General features: G+C 41.6%; 1 protein-coding gene across 1 annotated transcript in view; it reads right to left on the reverse strand.

Moving 5' to 3' along the window:
- Nucleotides 1–20,388, reverse strand: part of NKAIN2 (sodium/potassium transporting ATPase interacting 2) — a 608,119-nt gene that overhangs the window by 296,776 nt on the left and 290,955 nt on the right. The gene's annotated exons all lie outside the window — the stretch shown is intronic.

A 20,388-nucleotide genomic window follows, 5' to 3' on the forward strand; every position in this document is an offset into this window, starting at 1 on the left:
GTCAGTACTGTGCCCCTCTGAGGTCTGCGCCCAAGGCTGCTGCCTAGTTGGCCTAATGGTAGCACTGGCCCTGCCAGTAGGGATGTTGGAGAAATTTGCAATGGAATCAAATGAGTTCAGATTTTTATTAATCCAACCTGTGGATTCTGTAGCAGACCAGCTTTTCCTGAGTTGCATGGATTTGATAGACTTGCAGATCGGTTGTTTTTACTTTCTGGGATTTTACACAAATTTAAGTGTAGAAAAATATGTTTTTAAAAAAACTGGCCAAAAATGCACATTTCGCCCATAGGGTAAAGCATGAAAAGGTGCACTGAAGGATTTGCACATTTTGGGAAGGATTGGGGGGGGGGGGGGACCAAGTCTGTCAATAAGAGGATGTTGTAATGAAAGATACCTGACAATCTTTGAAATGCAGATGCAATGGATTTTACAAAATCTGTACATTCCTACATCACAAGATTGATCGGATATAGCGGACTTCCAATCCTGAAGATGTAGGCACTGTTACAACCTTTGGGAGTTTGTAACCAGAATTAACCTCTTAAGTCCAAGAAACATTTTTATTTAGATCACTTAATTTACATTTTTAGACTTTTATTTTCCTGTTCTAGCTTCTACATTTAACTATATAAGTGTCAAGTTTAATTCTTCCCATATGTAGAGAAACCTAGTAATGCTTTAGCTTAGCTTTTTATATTCAAGTAATGTGCAAGAAGAAGTAAAGAGAGAGGTAGCAATTTTAGCATGTTTTAAGTTCACTTTAAACCACAAGTAGAATGCAGGAGGGTGTTGAGGAGAAGTCACAGTATTCAAGCATCAGTGCTAGAAACTCATTTTGTGATCTTGCTTGCTACTTTTTTAGCACCACCTTTGACAATTGTAAATATTTTAGTTTATCTTCTATTAATGTTACATTCTCCAGGTTGGTTTGAGGAAGGCATCCCAGAGTTGGTCTGAAGTCCTTCTCTCACCTGCTGCTACATTCTCATGTCCTAGTCAGAATGGACAGTACAACAGTGCTAGACCACATAATGTTAAAGGGGTACTAAATCCCACCTCTCACCACCTGGAGGTCCAGAGCATGCTGTAATGGTCCAAGCGGAACTTAGCCTCCATATCAGCACTACCCATTAAAGGGACTCTGAACCACACAGTGGACTAAGTCGGCAGCAAATGGAACTGGGGGAATGGAGGCTACATCCAGCAGTCTTCCAAGAAATCATACTCTGCTTCAGCCCACTCATTTTGGACCTATTTGCAACCACAAGCTGCCAAGATTTCTGTCCAAGTTCCCGTCTTACAGAGCCAGGGAATAGATGCACTGTACGCCAACTGGTAGAAAGAAAGGCTCTACACATCCCCTCCAATCCTCCTGTTAGCCAGAGTTCTGCAGAAAATCAGAAAGGAACAAGCAATCATAGTCCTGCCTATGAAGACTTTGGTTTTCTGAGATTCTAGCCCTAGCAGTACAAGGACCATGGTTCCTGTCCCAGGTCAGACCTCTTGTCTTAGGGCCAAATACTCCACCCAGACCCAAATTGTCTCAAACTAGCTGCCTGCTTACTAAAAGGTCCATCTACCTACTTAACCCAGAACTATTCTGAGGATAACCCCAAGCTATGAACCTGGGGATAACTCTGAGCTATTAACCCTTAACCTTGAGCTATTCTGAGGATGTCATACACACCCTGTTGGCATACTACAAGGACTCCGCCACCAGAATCTACAAAACAACCTGGAAGGCCTTCTGCAGATGAAGCAAAAGGTAAAAACTTAATCTACAGGTAGCAGGAGTCAAGGAACTTCTAGCCTTTCTCCAGGAAGGCCTCCAGATAGGTTTGAAACTAGGTACCCTGCACAGACAAATGTCAGCCCTGTTATCAGTCCTTTCCAAGCTGGGTAGAGAGCCAGTAAGTTCACACCCTCACATCAAAAGATTCATCCGCGGAGCAGCACTCAAGAGTACTCCCACAGTCCATAGGTTTCTTTCCTGGAGTTATACTTTTTGAATTGTGTAAACCTCCCTTTGTGCCAATTAGATCTATCCCACTATGAATTCTGTCCCCAAAAGTTCTCTTTCAGGTTGCTATCACATCTGCTCACAGAATCTCAGAGTTATCCACCATCTCAATCAGAAAATGCCTCATCACCTTCAATAGGGATTCCATTGTCCTTCAAACAGGCCTGATCTTTATCCCTAAGATTAAAATACAGTTCTGTAGGTCACAGGATCTTATTCTGCCCTCTTTCTGCCTTAACCATTCTCATCCACAGGAGAAGGCCTGGCACAAACTGGATGTCCACAGTGCTATTAAAGTTTACATTAAAAGGACAGAGACCCTTCAAAAAACTGACTGACTGTTTATTTCCTTTGACCATATGGCTGTGGGCAAGAAAGTTACCAGATCTGCCTTAGCTAGGTGGTTAAAAGCATGTATTATTTCAGCCTATGAAGCTTCATGTTTCCCCAAGCCATAGGAGTCACAGCTCACTCACTAGGGCAGCAGCCACATCAGGTGCCTTAAGTACTCATGCTCCCTTGGCCAAGATCTGCGAGGCAGCCACCTGGATAAGTCCTAATTCCTCCATAAGGCATTACAAAATAGACACATATGCCTCAGCGGATGCTTCATTTGGCAGGTAGTACAAAAGACGTGGTCTCGTATTTTTCCCACCCAAATAAGAGTTTTAGCTTCAGTATGTCCCATTGTAGGATGCCTTCCTCACACTACCTTGGAGGTTGGAACATTGATGCTTACCAAGAAGTTCCTTCTGGGTTGGAGTGCAGAAGGCATCCCAACCACACACCCCAGCGCCACCGAGTTGATTTGCACAAGTAATCAGGCCACTCATCTCTGCACTTGGCTGGCCAAACCTTCTCCTAAGGATCCTCAAAGTATATTTTCTCAGATTGGTTTCTAGGTATTTACTATGGATTCCTCTGTGGAGCTTCCTTAACTATGATAACAAAGAGAAGCTTTCTTCCTCAATTTCTGAGCTTTAGCTATGGATGGAACTGGCTAGGAAGAGCTTTGGACTGATGTACAAGAATGTTTAAAACTCAGTCACGTGGTTCCCTACTTCGCCTGAACAATGTGACAGCTAACCACTTGTGGGACGCCTTTTGCATACCAACACAGAAGGAACCTTTTCAGTAGTACCAATATTCTATTCTCTTTTGCTGCTGATAATGTAGTCACAGAAAAAGATTAAAGCTCAAATAACCACCATGCTACTTTTCTTAATTTTTGTAATTTTCTTAAAAGCATTTTGTGGATTACAATTTACTTCTGGGTCTATGGAGTCGTTTCTTTGATTGATTTTGTTCAGTTGTCTTGAACCAATTCATATAGGTTCTGAAACTAAATGAGACCAATTAACACTGCCTGAATATTAAGATTGGCAGGAGACTTTTTGGAGGGTGCCATTACCCACAGAGGCACATGCTTGGAAGGGCTTTCTCCTGTGTTGCCCCCAAACTATGGCATGCACTCCCTCAAGAACTATGATTGGCCCTCATTTTTGTAACTTTAGAAAGGGTGTGAAGATGCATCTTTTCAATTTAACCTTTCAAAACGTGTAGTTTTAATGTTTTTAATAGTTTAAGGTTTTATTTTTGTACACCATGGTGATGGCTGTTAAGCTGATAAGGTGGTATATAAATGTTAATAATCAATCAATAAAATAAAATCATTGCTTGTTTTGCAGGACGGGTGGAATGTTTTCCCACAAAGCTAGTTCAATGGTCTTTGTACACAGACAAGGTACACTCACGGGAGATGAACACATGGCATATATTTGTTCACATGCTCATATTCTGTGTGGAAGGTCAAGAAATGCAAGTAGAAGTTTATAAACACTAATCCACTGAGGTATTAGACCCTGAACCTGGGTCATTTAACAATAATCTCATAATCATAGCCAAACTTTTCTGATTTGGTTCAAGGTTACTTACTTACTTATTGCATTTTAATCCTGCTTTTCAGAAATGATTATCTCCTAAAACAGTTCCTATCAATAGAAACAGAAAGAAGGGCCCTGCTATTAGGCTTACAAACTAAAAGGTTACCTCAAGGAATGTTTTCCCCCTATTCTAACCACCCAAGCAACTATGTGCCATGGTCTACAGCTTTCCATTTGGCGGAGACAGGAAATAGGCCTTCTCTGTAGCGGTGCCTGCCCTGTGGAATGATCTCTACTCTGAGGTACGTCAGGCCTCAACACTAGCATGTTTTAGGCGTAGATTGAAATATAGCTGATTTTTGGCTTTCCCCCAGCCATAAGCTATCTTTGTACCAACCTCATGATATGTGCGTGTAGCCTTTTTTAAAAAAAATAACTTTATTGTTCTTTTGTCAACCGCTTGAGGTCAGGATTTGTTTCAAATGAGAAGTGGTATATAAATATTGTTGATAGATAAAGAAAGAAAGAAATACTAAAATGGCAAGACACATAAGGGAAAGGAAGGGAAATGCATGGAAAATGAAGAGGAAGGAGATAAGTTTTTCAAGGGTAGAACTAGGTGGTGAGCTGTAAGTGGGCATTTAAATGCACATTCCCAAACAAATACAGCATCAAATAAATGGACAAAGCTTGAAACTGAAATCTGGTGGATATTTTTAAGCACATAAGTGTCTCTCTCTCTCTTTTTTTTTGCACATCTATCAGTTTAATTATAGTTTCTTCTGTTCTATTTATTGCAAAGAACAAAAATTCCAATTCTAAATGTTAACATTGTTAAAATAAAAATGACTTCCACTTTTCTCACTGACAATCCCAAGGCTATCAGTAGCAGGCTATTTTTGGCAGATAGAATAATAGAACTTTCTAATATGTCATCTATAACTCATTAACAGTTAAAATATTATCAATGTCCTGGTGAAGTCTCATGTCACCCTCCTGATTCCTGTGCCAAGGCAATAAGCTTGTAGAAATGAGAAAATACCTGTTCTCATTATACAATGTTCCTTCACATAGGTGCGATTTTGAACGTACTTCCAAAGCTTATGGTGTAAATGCAGCAACCACAGATTTTACGAATGTGGGTCATACATGCACACTCATTAGATAGCCGTGATTTGCTAGAGCTTCCTGTCAAGTCTACACTTCTGGCAAACCCAGTTTGCATGAAACAGTCCTAATGTACAGCGCAACAGGAGGGACCGTAGCCCCACGGTAGAGAGCACATGCTGTACATGCAGGAGGTCCCCAGTTCAATCCCTGGCATCTCCAGGTAACATGATGAAGTAGCAGGTGATGTGAAAGATATCAGCTTGAGACCTGGAGAGCTGTTGCCAGTTAGCGCAGACAATACTGAGGCAGATAAGAATGGGCGAGGATGCCTTTTCAGTTCAGTTTTGAGACTAATTCATCAAAATTCACAAAGTTCTCCATATTTGAGACAAAACAAACTTGAAGTTTTCTTTCTTTTTCTAAAGAAAGAAATTGAACGTAGGCGGAGCTACAGATTCATCTATCTAGTTTTCCGGGCTTCAAGTGCTTTGCTTTTAAAAGTATGGGTTGGAGTATCTGTATATTCAACCATGTTAAGCTTGTGTGCTACCTTCTTTTTCTGTCAGGCTCCTCATCTTTAACAGTTGTATAGCAGGCAGGTACAACATGTTGGGAATTGCTGTTCCTATTGAGTTTGGCCAGGGCAGATGGGTGAGACCTTTCTTAGCATTCATTTTTGATAAGCGTTTACTAAAATTCACAAGGTCCTTCATATACAGGACAGAAAGTACAAGAGATATTAAAAATGGACAGATTTGTCTATCTAGTTCCCAGGAATTTGTGCATCCTTAGGGCAAGATATACAAATAGTCTAAATTGATATATGGCAGCATCTAGCACTCCTCCTATGCAGTGGCATGGCAGTGTTGCCAGGGACAGACAGGACTGCTGCAATGGGATAAATACCGAGGGTATGCCATCAGGTGAGCGATCTAAAGTCAAGAAGGATAGATGAGATTGGAATACACGCTTGTCGTGTCTGCTTTTCTGGAGTTCTGTGCATAGAATCATAGAATAATAGAGTTGGAAGGGCCATCGAGTCCAACCCCCTGCTCATTGCAGGAATCCACCTTAAAGCATGTTGTTCGGACTTTATACTGTTAGTTTTACCCTACCCTGTGCCTGTTTACCCTACCCTGTGCCTGTTTGCATTCTCTTCCCCTCCTTATTGTTCTAGTATGATTTTATTAGATTGTAAGCCTATGCGGCAGGGTCTTGCTATTTACTGTTTTTCTCTGTACAGCACCATGTACATTGATGGTGCTATATAAATTAATAATAATAATAATAATAATAATAATAATAATAATAATGCATCCCTGACCGATGGCTGTGCAGCTGCCTCTTGAATGCCTCTAGTGTGGGGGAGACCACAACCTCCCTACATCATTGGTTCCATTGTCGTACTGTCGTACTGACTGTACGACAGTCAAGTTTTTTCCTGATATCCAGCTGGAATCTGGGTTCCTGCAAGTGACCTCAAATGTCCTTTACGTTCTTGATTTTTAGTTATGGGGACCTCTAATGTGAATTTGGCTCAGGCATTACCCACATGACAAAAGGGGTTTGTGAGAAGTGCAATTGTGGCAGCCATCTGGTTCTCCCAGATTTCACTAGCTGTCCATCATCCCAAGCAGAGCCAGGTTAGAAATTCCCTTCCCAACTTTAAGCCATCTGTAAAGCTGATATATTTTAGGATGCTTTTATTGTCCAATCGCCAAGCCTTATACATGGAATTTTACCCAGAATCCAGACAGAATAGCTGCGTAATGGAGAGACAGTATGGTGTGATGGCTAGAGCGTTGGATTTAGATTTGGGAGACCTGGGTTTTAATCCCCACTTGGCCATGAAGCTCACTGGGTGACTTTGGGCCAGTCAGTGACTCTCACCAGGGTAGTTGTGAGAATAAAATGAAGAGGAGGAGGGCCATGTAAGCTGTCTTGGTTCCTTGCAAGAGGAAAAAAGGTGGGAAGGAACTGTCTGTCTGGAAGTACCCTTTATGCCAAGAAAATGTGATAGAAGGAATGCAGAGTGTGGGTTGCATGCTACTGTTGCCCAACAGTAAATGGAAGTATGGTGGGAAGAAAAAATGGGAAATCACAGGGAAAGGGAAGACACAATTGCTGTTTATGATAGGGTCATATTTGATATTTCAAATATTCCAGAACTTCAGTGCAGTATCCCTGTGGGTGGGAAGAGAACCAGTCATGGCGAACCATCCTATTACATGCACAATGGCCTAGTATGGTTCTGGTACTCTTCCATGGTTTCTTACACCTGGAGAACCTGGTATGGTTCTGTAAGTGTAAGAAACCATGGAATAGTAATCAGAACTGGATAGCAAGCAATAGAATTATTTATGTGAGCAATATATTATAGGATCCATATTGCAGGAGATCCCCAGTGAGAAAAAGCAAAGCTCAAAACTGGCTTTTTTCATTAAAAGCAGAGCAAGCACTAAAGTATTGATGAAATGAGAATTTACTTGTACAGATTATGTCTGGTGTTTGTAACCTCATGAGACCCATTCAGGCCCTTTCTCCTTTCTTCAGATTGATTTAATATCCATTATGTTATTTCTTATATTATTATAGGCTAGTAATAATAGTAGCAGCAGCAATAGCATTATTAACTGTAATGAAATGTGTGCCCAATACCCAAAGGCCTTGCAGGCACATGTACATAATTAAAATATAGATAATGTTCAATTAAGTCAAAACTAAAGAAATGAAAGAGATTAAAACCAGGGAAACCCCCCCCCCTCAAACACAGAGTCCTGGTGGTACACATTAGCACAAATTTGTGCTAGCAAATCAGAACTCTGCTGGACCAGAACAAACCAGGATTTCCAAAGATTTCTGATAATTCAGTTCCAGATATTCATTCAATTGACCTGAATGAAGCCTCAGAATGGAGCATGAGCCAATCCAAGTCATCGTACCTCCTAGCCATGAAACAGAGCCTTTACAAATCTGAAAAAAATGTATACAATATTATATGGAATTATGGAAGCCCTCTTGCTGGTCTTTTGGGGTTTGCGTTGTTGTCATTAAAAGTTTGAAGAAGAAGAGGAGGAGGAGGAGGAAGCCCTTGATCAGCTTTCAGGCACTGAGCAGGCAATAGCACAGAGAAGCCTCAGGGGAAGACATCCTGGCTACATTTTCTAGGGGACTTTTCAAGAAGCTCAAGCAGTCAGAAAGGCTGCAAAGACAGAATGCAGGGCTGGGGGTTGGAGGAGGGGTGGGAAAAGATAGAGCACTTTCCCCCGCTACCTCCTCTTTACAGTAAGGTAAGCACTGGAGCCCCGCTAGGGGTGGGTGAACTCACCTGCACTAGCCTCGGCTGATGCTTGCCCCACTACCACAGCCGCTTCCCTGGCCGTGTGAGCCTCTAGTGAGGTTTGGCTTGGCCTGCTGAGCACCCGGCTGCCCTCATACTGAAATCATGCACTTTCCCTTCCCACATCAATGGCGGCCACCGTTGACACAATGAGAGAATTGCGCAATTTCCAGAGTTTTGTAAATTGTGCATGTCCTCCCCTCACTGTGCCAATGGCGGCCTTAAAGGCCCCACAAGGTTAAAGGCATGAATGGGGGTCTGTGCTTGTGTCAAGAGTGCCTAACTGGGTCTAGGGGGCCAGACATGGGGAAGTCCGCTGGACTCCCAGACCCAGTCAGGTGCTCTCAGCATCCCTAAGCCCTGCACCCTGAGGAATAGCCCTGAAATTTACACCCCTTCCCACAATTTTCAGGTGCAGTTTCTTTTTGCCCCTCACCTCTAATGAATGTTTGAAAATAAATTGGTCAAAAAATTCAGCTACGTGCTGGTTACAATATTGTTGCTTTTGCAGTTAATGCATGCTTTTTCTTCCAGTCCTCCTAGAGATAGGAGCTTTGTCAGCAGCTGTCTGTCCCTAATTGTGTTGTTATTTGGGCTAGGGATGGAGACTGGAGTCCTGGCATGGCCAATACCTTGCTTGCATAGCCTGTGCTCTCCTCTCCTCTTTTAATGTATTTGATTTTATTAAGAGGCAACCTAGTTGTAAGATAGCCATAGTATAAAATGCATGAGCACGTTGCCTGTGGGCAGGACTATGCAGGCTGCCCATGCCACATCTCACTCCTTGGGTAGTCGGTTCAAGCTAGCTTCCATTAGAACTCGGCCTGATTCCCCTTTACAGCAGTTGCCCCAAATCTGCCTCCAATTACAGGCACTTTATTTATTTATTTATTTATTTATTACATCTATATACCGCCCCATAGCCGAAGCTGTCTGGGTGGTTTACAAAGATTTAAAAAACTGAACATTAAAAATCAATATAAACATTTAAAAACAAAAGCATAAAAACAGCTAACATTTAAAAACAATTTTTAAACACTCAGCTTGTTTTGGCACTGAAAAGATAACAACGTTGGCGCCAGGTGGGCCTCATCAGGGAGATCGTTCCACAATTGGGGGGCCACCACAGAAAAGGCCCTCTCCCTTTTTGCCGTCCTCCGAGCTTCCCTCGGAGTAGGCACCCAGAGGACTTTAGACTTCCTTTTCTCTCCACCTTCCTCTTCCACCTTTTCTTTTCTACCTTTGTCATTTATGTGCTGTATGTTAATGATGTACAAATCTCTAACATGCTACAGGGAAGGGGGGAGGCCATCCTCAGCCAATCTGAACAGCATGAAAAAAAATTCTTCCCAACCTACCCAATGGGGTGAGCAGCTGATCCTGGGGTAACCTTGAACCCTGATGGTGGCTGGGTTCTACATGCTGAAATGAACTGACACATGGGGGGAGGTCTCAGCAATGTCTCACCCCTCAAATCTTGTGAAAAGTGGTAATTCCAGGATGGCTTTCCTCTTTTCCAGCTTTCACAGTGGGAGGATGCTGTTGCACCCATGTCCTGCTTGTGCATTCCTGGTTGACAGCTGATTGGCTACTGTGTTAACAGAGTGCTGGACTAGATAGACCATTGGTCTGATATAGCAGGGCTCTTCTTAGTGGCTAGGAATTGCAATCATTGAAAGATCTCACTTCTAGTGGTGCCTCAGAATCTTCCAGGACTGCAGTTGCTGTTCTGGGAAGAATGAATGTCCAAGAAGCCTCCTACGCACCCATTCTTTCCAGAACAGCATCCAGAGGCTGCAAAGTCCACAGGAGCCAGCAATGGTATCATCTCCTTTCCATAGCAATCATCCTGTTCCTTTGGGTAAGCTATGGGGAGAGGGCTTTTATCACAGCTGCTCCTTCTTTTCCTGACCTAACAGTGGGTAATTTGAGTATGCTTTGTCACTGAGAACTCAGAAAAAGGGTGACCAGATTACTCACTTAGCAACCTGATCTTTAGGGTTTGAAGTGTTGAACTAACCCCCCCCCCCACTTCCACTGCACACTTTCCCAAGTCTCAAGCAATTGCTTTTAACTCATATGTAGCTTCCAGACCCCTTTCCAGCCTCCCATTTGAAGCAACTTTCTGAGCAAAGGGGTAGAAGAATTGACAAGTTCTTTGACAAGTAGGGAATATGGCTCTTCTGGGCAAATTGAGTGAAATTGACAAGGATATTGACAAGAGGGCAATGTGCCTCTGCGGGGCTAAATAGCGGATAGGTGGACCTGTGATTGTTTGAAATTGTCCAAGTGCAGGATATACCAACATTTGTGCACATTTCATAAAATGTGCATATTGCAATTTGTGAAAATGGTGGGACACAGGTGTTTTGCTCTTTTCCCCAACCCCTGGAAATTTTCCCGGAATCTGGAGGGGGAAATCTGATGCAGTCACCCCTGCTTATGGGACCAGAAATGCTGCAGAAATCCATTGGGCTTAAACGGAAAGGATTTCTAAGCTTCACACATCCCTATAACAGTCAAAACAGCCTTGACATTTGTCTTCAGCAAGTGACCCAATTTCTTTCAGATTTCCATTGCAATAAACTTACCAAGCTGCTGAGAAATGTCCAGAATTAGGGCAAGGGAGGAATAATTGTTTGCCAATTTTCTTCACGTATTTTCTCTAAAGAATTTTATAGATTTATTACTTAAACTACACATTCTAACAAACTAGGGCCTATAAACATTGGAACAAATAATATATTACTTCCCTATACCAACTTTGGCCAAAAGGAAGGGATAAATCTAAAATTGTCCTCTGTTTTGACAAATTTTAAGATTTTAGTCTAAGTAATCTCTGTAGATAACTCATCACAGCTTATGCATTGAAATGTAAGGACAAACAAATATGTTGTAATTGGGTTCCAGACATTTATTCCTTAAAAAACATATAATGAGGATGCTTGCAATTGGATAGCTCTGTATTCAAACAAAAGAAACAATGAAAAATGCAATACATACAGACTGCTATGAAGACTTTTAAGGTACATAATTGGCTGAATTTTCATCTATATCTAATCTCTGAATTAGGAAGTGACAAGAACTAATCTTAGTAGTAGACCTGCTGCAAGGTTGTTGTTGTTGTTGTTGTTATTGTTATTATATCATGGAATGCACAAAGGAAAAATGCTATCGTAAAGATGTTTAGGAAAAAATATTCTCATATGAAGGAATGTATGAATTGCCTTGTTGGTAAGCATTTATAATGCATGCCATGTCTGCTGATTTGACAGAACATAAGATGCTGCTTCACTGAGATCCTTATTACTTTAAATTTGAGATTTATTTATTATCTGCAATTGAGCTTATCTGACAAGAATGTGTGTAGCCTTATCATTTGGGCCTCTGCATAGACAAAACCCCATAAAACAAATCTCCAATAAATAGCACAATTGACAGGTAAACTATGGAAATGGTGAGAAATTGGAATTTTGGAACATCTTTACTGCTGCATTTTACAACCATGCACGTTGTTTATCTTGCTTTTCAGTGTCAAGCTATAAAATGTTTCTTTCTTGGTAATAGCACTCATGACAACAAGGATGGTTTGAAAAAGTAATTCGCTGTTTTCCTGCAGACGACCAGGAAGGTGAACAACTTGCAGAAACAATAAGCACTGAAGGGGATCATAACAGCAAGATTTACAGGGAACATGGTGCATAAGTTCATGGAGAGAAGACAGCACAAAGCAGTCCTTAGAGCAAAGTAAAAGCAAGCCAGCAAGCCAAGGTTTTTCTACACACAATAGCCCTATTCTGCCATTTTAAAAAGTACTATTACTCCCTGTGCAAGCAGGAATGTAGCTTCACCCAAAGGCATCCATGTCTACAGCATGAATCCAGTGGGGAAGCCTTCACACCCACAGCTTCTGCGCCATTTGAGACCCAATCTGAATCGCGTGGAAGCCTACACATATCTAGCTGTACATGTGAAGGCATTCTTCTCTGCAGGCATTCTTTGGGTGGGGCTACATTGTGCTGTGGCATTGGGTGGTGGGGCAGCTTGTCACAGCCCCATTCCGGCTCTTGTGGTGAGTAACACTAGTTTTAATAACACCTGAATAGGGTACTATTAAAACACCCTATTCAAGTGTTATTGTGGTTGCAAACCAAAAGGTGCACTGAGTGCTTGATGGCATGGGTGAGAGCTAGGCATGGGTGAGAAATTCATTTGGTTTTGATTTTTGATAAGAACTTCCCCAAACATGCAAATTTCTTCATAGGCAGGTTAGAAAGAATTTGAGATTATGAAAAACTCAAATGTGGGAGAAACTGAAACAGATTGAATCACCCATCCAAGTCCAGGGTTTTGAGTACACTTAAAATTCTGAGTTTACATTAATCCATCTTTGCTATGATGAATTAGTATATTCTGACATTTAACAGCTATATAACAAGAAAGTACTACATGGCCCTCTCCATGCTGGGAGTAGCTCTACCTATTGAATTTGTCTGGTGCAGATGGATAAATTTGTTTTGGTTCATTATTGATTCCCCACCCCACCCCTAAATCCACAAATTTCCGCATATTCCAGATAAAAAGAACTTGAGAAATTAAAAAATTAAATGCAGGAGAAAGCAAAAATGACACATTCACTCATCCTTACTTCAAGCATGATATCAGGGCACCAAGTGAATCCTCCACGATCTATATGAAGTCACATTATAAATTAAAGCACTGCTCACACAATGAGACCAGGGACGTTTTGCAATGTTGTAGCTTGGGATTGTCAGTACATCCTAGTTCTGGTCTATGTCACTTTTGTATGTGCTCACTCATAAGTCTAGGTTTTCCTGTTTCACATTAATTTCAATATTTTGAATTCCCATGAAAATTCACATTTAAATACGTATCTTCAAATGCATTCTCTCAAAACATGCTTTTTAAGATTCATTTTGATACAGTTTTGATCCCAAACCTGTCACTAGTTTGCAAAGTGCAAAATTCAATTGATAGCTCTGTTCCAATATGCAGAGGAGATGCAGATCAAGTCAGGACATACCAGAGTTCATAAGCATCCAATTTCTCAAGCATCTCCAGTTGTAGCTACAGTTATGTTTAATAATATTATCAGTCTCTCTGTCTCTCTCACACAACCCAGAATAAGCTGCACAATGTAGACCTGGTGGGTGGGAGGGGAATGCCATGGTTTGTATGCTGTATTCCTTGATGGGGCCTATAATAAGACACAACACCTATATACTAATAGGTTAATCCCCCGCAATCTTCCTTTACAATGCAAGGGGAAGACCCTTTGATTCTTAAAAGGTTATTGGCATGTGAGGAAAAAGGAAAAAGTACAGAGGAAACTCCTTTTAGCACCCTGCCATGCTGGCTGAGGATAACTGCCAAGTTGCCTGAGGATGATGGGAGTTGTATAGCCCATCACATCTGGAGGACAGCAGGTTGGGGATGACTGCTTGAAAGTGTGAGAAGGCGTTCTTCCTCATAGCTCAAGACTCCCAAATGGGTGTGTGTGTATCCTCTGAACCAATTTTCCACTACTCATAGTGGATCCTCAGGATGCACATCACTTTTCCAATGCAACTATTTTTCTCTTCACCAATTCACCTAAGAGTTCATAGCCTCTAAAGCCAATTTCCTCACCACAGTCAGGCTCTGGCCTTGATTCCGGTCAGCCTTTCTGGCAGGTTGTATCCTCCTTCCTATTGCCTACATTTGCTGGCAGCATGGCGGTATGAATCTGGGGAACTAGTTGCTTTGACAGTGGTTTTGTTTGTTTTTTAGCTTATCTTCTTTCCATAAAACCCCCTCTTGCCATCTATATTGGCACATCTTTGCATCCAGTGCACCCACACACCCATTTTCCTAATTGTACTGTTTCAGGCTATTTCTGCTTCTGCTCTGTGATGTGGCTTGGGTTGTAGAATTTTGCTAGGGATCAGGTTAGGTTAAATTCGGTCAAGTCAGGTTTCTCAGGAAGCAAGACAAAAAGAGATCAGCACCATGGAAAGCTCCAAGTGATGCTGGGGCTGGAGGCCACATAAGGGTCCAACAACGATCAGAGCAAGGCGGCGGTTTAAATGGAAGTGTTGCTAGATTTAGGCTGTTTGATCCCACTTCCACGCTGACTTGAGACATTGCCTCTTAAAGGGGCCTGGCTTATTTTAGTGATCTCAGACTGAGATGACATGGGAGTGGCTGTGACATGGCCTGAGTTCTCAGAATCTGAGGAGAGTAATGCAAGCTGCTCTGGACACAGGGGAGCTGGCCCATGGGATTTTTCTGGAGAACTGGGTATCCGGGAGGTAGAAGCATGATAGTGCCATTTGGTAGCTGAGTCTTTCCCCTGAACCATTAAATCTGGAGCCTCTTCCTCTGACATGGACTCTGACACAAGGAAAAACAATCACTGTTTCCTAACATTCTGGTTCTTTCTAACACTTGCTTGGACTGGCCCAATGTACAATCGGATTGGGAGTCGACATGAGTCTGTCTGCTTCCTGGTTCATCCACCAAGCTTTTTCCCACTCTCCCTCACTGCATAAAGAATATCCCATCCAGGAATATTTTAAATAATATATTCAATACAAAAAATGTGTCACAGCAACAACAAATAACATGTTCTAATAAAAATTCAACATATATAAGTTGGCTAATTTCAAAAGGAGAGGAAAGCATGTATGTTTCCTCTTTCTGACTGAAATAAAAACGGAGTTAAAAGCAGTAAGCTTTATCTGGATTGTGGCCCTTCTCCCATCTCATACTCCATTGGCTACAAGGACATTCCCCGCCCCCCTCCATGTCAAGTGCCAATTAATTATGCAGTGTGAGTCACATAAATGTCATGAATGCTATCCAGCAGTAGAGTGTAAAACTCTAGTTTATGCCAGATACCCACTAAAAGATTAATGGGTTTTTAAAACTTTAACTGGCCAATAAAGGCAAAACAAACGAGATATTTACGTAATTGAATCAAGAAATAATAAGCTGGTTTAATGTTTGAAAGAAGAGAAGTAAAACATACTGAAAATAGGCTGAGAAGACAGAAATAAAACCCACAAAATGAAACAAATCCTGCCCTCCCCATCTTAAAATGTTTACTTGGAAATAAATCCCACTTATCTCAGCAAGTTTTACTTCCAAGTATGTGTCTTTTGGATTGTAGCTTAAAGCTAATTATGACAACTTACAATCTTATCCTACAAATCCACATTAGCTACTGAAACTCAAGCAGTGATTGCCTATCAGTATTTAAAGCACCATCTTACATTTTATTAAGTGGAAAGGTAGACTAGTTTAACTGGTAATCTCCAGATGAAGGCTGAGGATTTGTTTGCTTGCTTTTCTCATCTAAGAGGCTTGAAAAAAGCTCCCACAACCAAAGGTTACCTGCAGTAACAAAGCTCTTTGAGTCATATCCAATGTTAATAGGATAAAGAGCCTCTGTTTTTACATAACCAAACATATTCTTATTTAAAAGGGGGAAACTCAGTTGCTTCAGCGAAGGAATCTGGAGTCATAAGTGGCTCAAGAAGTGCTGCTCGAGTATCCTTGCACAGGTATTGAAAGAAAAGGTGATATAAACACCCGTTCTTAGAATTATGGCTTGTAAATTGATCAAAGTCCTCTTCTCGTAAGCCTAAGTATCTACCAAATAGTTTCAAAACATCAGATTTATTTTGTATGGTCCCATTTTCAGGGCTCAGGAAGAGAAGAGTTTGCATTTTCTGGAACCCAATTCAAGCCACGGCTACCAAAGTGCTTTACCAGATAAACGTCTTTGAATAGCATTTGGCCAGAGAGGGGAAGGGCTGCGGGGAGAAAAGGCACACCGCCAGTTTGTTAGCCAAAGTGAGCAACGACCTAGCGTCATGTCTGCACCACGAAAAGCACCAGCTTCCTGTTTGATCGGGGAGCCTCCTTTGGGCTGCTCCCAGTCAGGGGAAAGAGTGGCAATCCAAACTCTGGTTGGTCTTGCTGAATTCCCCACCCATGCTGAAGGAGTTACCCACCGGTCGACAGGGCTGGGAAGGAATTTTACTTCATATTTAATAGGCATGGCAATGTAGGGTTTTCACTGACCTCATAGCAAGTTCAATATTATGTTACAGGCACAGTTTGTTATCAGTTTAATTGCATGTCATTGAAAAAGTTCCATAGTGCAATTTTATGTCACAACTTCACTGGGCAGGCTTTTGAAGCATTGGGCTAGATGCATTTTGGTGGGGAGCTAAATTAGGCTCCCAGCTCCCTAGGTTGTGAACCCCTTAAGGCAGGGTGAGCACCCTAGTGCAGCCCCAGCCAATTTCCTGACATTCAGGGGAGTGTGTGTGTGTGTATATATATATACCAACCAGCATTCAAAGCTGCTATGGCGTCCAAAAACTCACTCCATAGCAGCTCTGGATACCATTTTGTTATTACTTTTAAACCTTTTTTTTTAATTTCCCCCTCCATTTTTGGCTCCCATGGGTGTGTTTGGTCCATGGGGACGGGGGTCCCTACAAGAATAAAAATTGTCCCAGACCTCCAAAGGTTGCCCACCCCAGCCTTATGGGAGCCTAAGAGGGTGGCTTCAGAGTTCAGTGGTCTGGCAGGCCAGGCCAGCCCAGCCATATCCCCAGGGTGCAGGAAGAGGCTCGTGAGAGCAAATTATGTTGTAGTAGCCCAGTTCTAGCTGACCTCCCCACATACACACAAGCTGGGATGGTTCATTGGCCTGCAGGTTGGCTTCCCAGTTATTAGATCTATGCCTTATGCCCATGGCAAAATCTATTTGACCTGTAGCCGATTAAGATAACCCCAGTTTTTAATGTCCTTATTTTTGTTGTCCTCCTTCCTTCCTTCTCCCCATAACCCATCTCTAGATGCCTTCACAATAATCTTTTTCAGATGGTCATATTCATTTGCTGGGGGGAGTGACAGTGTAGCAGTTGGCCCCACTCCCACTACAACATCTGGAGCAGTTGGCTCCATGTGTCCACACAAGGGTTCTCTACAGGAACATTCTAATGAATGTGTGTAGGTTACTGGTGGAGCCACACCCCATATGTGTATATTTTACTCCACGTGAACATCTGAAGAGGGCTATTGTATTTAAGACAAGGGTGTGAGGAACCTGCAGCTGTGAACTAAAAGTCTCAAAACATTCAAGGATCATTACAAAAAAAATAAGAGGACTAGACCTGCTGCATGAAAAATAAGAATCTCCTTTTCATTGCATTGGCTAAAGTAAAAACACCACAGAGAGGCCCTTCTAGGCTACTCGAATGCTTTCTTTATTCTTGAGTGACAATGACTGTAATCTGTGAATCACCGACACAGTTCACTGACCAGTGCTTTATCCAGTACAAAGTGCTATATATTTAGTACAGAAGGAGATTGCTTGTGAAAATGTCAAGAACAGGCAAATCACTGCAATGTTATTCCGTAGGACTTATTCTAACAAAGGACCTTCATCGATGTTAAGGAGATCTCTGGCATGAATTTGGGGGGCAAAAAGCATCATGAATTCTGTTCTGCAATAATGATGGTAATCCACAATGGTTCTAGACAATGAAGAAAGTAGTATGGTTTTGGGGAGATAGGGGAAGGATTTGGGTTTCGTTTTAAATTTGTATTTCAAGATAGGAGCCTGTGAGATACTATAAATGCTAACAGAGGACATGAGTCCTGCAGTAACAAGCATGAAAGTGGCCAATGTGGGGTGGTCCTCAAATAGAAGAACTAGGAGAAATTCTACTACATTGCCAGGGACATCATTAGTGATACTACCACAGAAAATCTTTTAGATGAACAGTGTACTATACCCTGCAGTTAAATAAGCTGGTTTGAAAAGCTTACTATGTGCAACAAGACAATGAGATTGCACCTCCCCACCCTGCCCTTGAGAAGCTTCCCTGTCTATAGGCCCAAAGGCCATCTATGCATGGCATAATGTCCACACACAAGGCTTGAAAGATGTTGTTCATTCCCAGAAGGTATATGGAGAATGTTGATTCCATGATTTGGGCCTACATGTACTGGATTTTCACATATAAGTCCTGTGCAAATATGGTACCCACAGGTGAACGCCACATGGGACATGAGGCAGGGCAGGCACTCCCACAGGATTTCACTAACCCTTCATAGATAGCTCTGAAGCAGCCTTGAAACAGTCCTCGATCTGAGAGCTTGCAATTCGTACTAAAGAGATGAGTCAAGCATTGAGAAAGCGGTCAGGGATTGATCAAGGGTTTACCAGATGGGAAATCAGGGGAGTTTGTGCTATGGGAAACCCAAGTCTTCTTGCATTCTATAGCTGTGTTCTTATGGAACATTGCCGTCATAATAGCTTTGCCTCAATAAAATTGCTGGTATAGCTGAAATGGGATTTCAATGTTCTAGCATGGAGCCTTACCCACCATGGCTCTTTATAGATAAACTAAGCCCTTCAGAAGATGCTGATCAGCCAGAGCAAGTTATCATATTTGAAAGACTAATCAGAAGTGGCTATGATCTCACTGATCACCTAATGCGCTGGTACATAGGGCTACCATTGTACCTAAGCCTGCCCGAGACCTTAGATCTGTTGGAGGAGCCCTTCTCCACATCCCACCAATGCAACATATACGTTATGATGGGACAAGGGAGAGGCCTTTCTCTGTGGTGGCACCCCGACTGTGGAATGCCCTCCCCTTGGATTGTATTTCGACGCCAAGTAAAAACATGGCTTTTTAATAAAGCCTTTGATGGTTAAACTCGCTAGCACATTGTTTTAACTGCTTTAACTGCATCTATTGCTTTTAAATTATATATTGTTTTAACTTGGATTATGGTTTAATTTGTTTTTAACTGCGTATATTTATTGTTTTATACTGTATGTTTTTATCTGTACGCCGCCCTGAGATCTTTGTGATATAGGGCGGGATATAAATATTTTAAATAAATAAATAAATAGGTTGGAAACTTCAACTAGTTCAAAATATGGCAGCCAGGTTGGTTACCAGTACATCTAGGGGTGAGCATATTACCCCAACATTAAAATCACTCCACTGGCTGCCAATTAGTTTCCGGGCAAAGTACAAAGTGTTGGTCATTACCTTTAAAGCCCTAAATGGTTTGGGTCCAGGTTACCTGCGGGATCGCCTTCTCCCATACAGTCCGCCCCGCACACTCAGGTCCTCTGGGGTGAACTTACTTCAGTCAACTAAAACTAGGCTGACATCAGTTTCCCAGAGGACTTTTTCTTCTGTCACCCCCAGATTGTGGAATGGCCTGCCAGAGGAGATTCGTAAAATTAACTCTCTGTGTGATTTTAAGGCAGCTTTAAAGACTAGCCTTTTCTGGCAGGCCTATCCAGATCAATGTAAAATCAAGAATTTTTAAGATGTATTTATTCCTGTTCTAATGTTGTTCCCTACTTCGATCCAAAGGGAGAGGCGGGTAAGAAATAAATATATTATTATTATTATTATTATTATTATTATTATTATTAATGAAATGAATCCTGTTTTTGTTATCTAATCATCATGTATTATTCTTTAATCATTGGTATTAAGAGACTTTTTCACCTTTCTTCACTATAGTTTCTCCTTTTGGCATTAACTTGGAACTAATTTCCAATACTGACTTGGATTTTTCACTAGCATACAATTCTAAGGGTTAGGGTTATATACTTAGTTTCATGGGAGTAATTTCCACTGCATTCAGTGGAACTTACTTCTAAGTAAACAAGCATTGGTCAGGCTGCATGTATCTTTTTCTCTGTGCACTATCTATCCCAGACTGGTCTTCAAGATTTACTATAGCCAGCTTCTGCAAGGCTGCTTGGCTGTGTTTTTTTTTTATTATTATTTTTAATCCCTTTTGGGAGCAAAAAGAAGGGCGCCAAACTGTCTTCTTGCTTCTTCTAAACATACAATTGCACAAATAATTTAACTTGTCAGACATGTAGCAGTACAGTAAAATTCTAATATTTCTACATGACACAATTTAGAACCTGACACCATCCTTTTAAAAGAAAGAGAAGCACTGTACATTTAATC

Source organism: Elgaria multicarinata, chromosome 4, assembly GCF_023053635.1.
Source record: "Elgaria multicarinata webbii isolate HBS135686 ecotype San Diego chromosome 4, rElgMul1.1.pri, whole genome shotgun sequence".
NCBI classification, from domain to species: Eukaryota; Metazoa; Chordata; class Lepidosauria; order Squamata; family Anguidae; genus Elgaria; species Elgaria multicarinata.